The following is a 2,875-nucleotide window of genomic DNA, read 5'->3' as shown; positions in this document are numbered from 1 at the left end:
CTCATTCGACCCCCCCCCCCCTTGGGTATTTCAAAACAGCTTACTGTATGATCAACAAATTTGCGGGGAGGGTTGTGCTTATCGAGTTTTATAATTCCTGAAATTTTTATATCACTATGACGTAATATGACGTATTTATGACGTCATTAATTGATATTTTTATCTAAAACGGGGAATACCTAAACTACAGATAACGCTTAAACCCCTTGAAAATTGATTGAAAACGTTCACCTGAATGTTTTCTGTGAGAAAATACCAAGTAGTGATGAAATTGGAATGAAAATAAGTTTGTTATACTTTAAATCATGATATTGTCGGCCATCTTACATTTGCCCAATTACGTCATCTCATTAGCATAATTTATGAATATTTAATTATAAATGTTCAACTAAGATGTATTAGATATTAAAGATATATGAAAATAAGTTTTGTTTAGCAAGAAAATATTAAAATCCCATTGTTTAAACCAAAACTAGTGATTTTTGGAAAATTTGCCTTTCAGAAACCCGTTGCCATGGCGACACTAAGAATCATAAACTTAGGCAATTTTTTTAAAACACCGTTGCCAACAATATTTTAGGAAAACTCACCAAGTTTGGTTGTTTTAGCACAAGCTGTTTGGGAGCAATTTTAGCCCCCCCCCCCCCCCAGTCTGGATAGGGTTAACAGTCCTAGATATTGGCTAGTTAATGAGAAACTTATTTGCAGAACAAATGACAAAATTATCATAAAACACTGGCAGCAATAAATGAACTAATGAAGATATGTTAATAGGGTAAATATTAACATATCTAAGGCTTTCTTTTGCATTATCTATTAGGAAATGCCACGATAACCTTTTTTCAATGGTCAAGCCTTTTGAATATATGAATATGTATAAGTTAGTTTTAGCAATAGATGAATATAGATAATTGGAACCTTACATCTTTTCAACATATGGACCAAGGTCTTATGCAACAAAAGTCGTGTCTACGTTTTGACGGATCCAATCATTAGACTACAGTAAAGTCAGTTGATGTCATTTTGTCTTCTCTTAAGACACAGCTGCAACAACCAGTGCTCCCGGATGTGGAGGTATCCTGACGGCTCCACCTGGAGGTACTGTGACATCACCGAACTACCCCGACAACTACAACAACGATGCGACCTGTGAGTGGACAATCACTGTGGCAGAAGGAAGCATGGTTCTTCTCAAATTTAGAAGCTTCCAGCTTGAGGACGGTTATGACTTTTTGACCATCTACGATGGGGGCAGTGATGATGCTCCAGAATTGCAGAGGTGATGGCCTAAACAGTCAAACTGATTTTGGAAGTTTGTATGATGTAGAGAGTCGGTTCTGGTGTAAATTGCTAGTTTCAGCTTTCAGAGCTCTACTATTTTGTGGGTAGCAAACTTTAAGGCAATTCCTAAAGAAATTGTTGCGTGTTTAGTTACTGGACCGACCCTATGAAAAAAAAAACTACGCCCTAGCCAATTTTTTTTGGGTCGGTAGGGATAAAGTTTCGCTTAGAAATCTTGGTGGTGAAATTCAAAGCAAACACACTCTGTTAAGAGTTCAGTAAAAAGAAAAAGTGATATAAGAATGTGTAGTAAACATCGTACTTTTCGTTCAGCTTATCAATGACATACATCTGCTTCTACAATTTACATCAATGACATTTCCCATACGAGTTAAAAACACCAGTTTCTTACGCATTTTCCGTTTGTATTTCTAAACCGTACTTGTTGAATCACCTTGGCTGTGCCCAAACATAAAAAATCTAACTAAATAGGAGAATGTCAACCTAACAACAACTTGTTAAGACTGAAACATGAAACATAACATTTTTGTTTGACCGAAGAAAGACTTATTTTGATTTCCAGCTTAACAGGGGAAGTGTCAGTCGACCCCGTTGCCAGCACATCTAACCAGATGTTCGTGAGGTTTACATCTGATGATATTGAGACTGCTCAGGGTTTCCAGTTGAACTATGCAGCCATAGCCATAGGTGAGGTGTTTTATAACAGCGATCACATGAGCTTTATTATAGTCGCCAATAACGTGCTTCTGCAACAGTCTTGTTCCCATAGAATGCTTTTGTGGAGTATTGTGACGTGCCTTTAAGGTCTGAAACTATAATGGCTAGTACATTACATGCAAAGGTTGTCAGAAGTTAATTAACCCTATCCAGACTAGGGGTAGGGGGTAGGGGCTAAAAGTGCCCGTGGCAACTTTGACCTCCTATAGCTCCCAAACGGCTTTAGCTAGAACAACCAAACTTGGTGAGTTTTCCTAAAATATTGTTGGCAACAATTTAAAAAAATGCGTAAGTTTATTATTTTTAGTGTTGCCATGGCAACGGGTTTCTGAAATGCAAATTTTCCAAAAATCAATAATTTTGGTTTAATCAATGGGATTTTAAGATTTTCTTGCTAAACTTAACTTCTTTTCATATAACTTTAACATCTAACACATATAAGTTGAACATTTATAATAAAATATTCATAAATTATGCTAATGAGATGACGTAATTGGTCAAAATCCAAGATGTCCGACAATATCAAGTTTTACAAGCTTATTTTCCCTCAGATTTCATCACTACTTGGTATTTTCTTACAGAAAACATTAATGTGATCGTTATTAATCCATTTCCATGGGATTTTAGCGTTATATGTTGAAAAAAAATGTATCTTTAAAAATGTAAGGTTGATAATCCAAGATGGCGGATAGCTAAACTACAGATGACGTCATTCTATAACATCGTTGCGTCGGCTTTTGACAACAGAAGTCTTATAACACTTAGATATTAATAAGAAACCTTTATTGGTAACTTTTTGAGTGAGATATTGAGGTATTTTGTGAATTCCCGCGTTTTAGACAAAAAAATCAATTAA

This window comes from Branchiostoma floridae, chromosome 18, assembly GCF_000003815.2.
Source record: "Branchiostoma floridae strain S238N-H82 chromosome 18, Bfl_VNyyK, whole genome shotgun sequence".
NCBI lineage: Eukaryota > Metazoa > Chordata > Leptocardii > Amphioxiformes > Branchiostomatidae > Branchiostoma > Branchiostoma floridae.
This window is presented reverse-complemented; position numbering follows the sequence as displayed.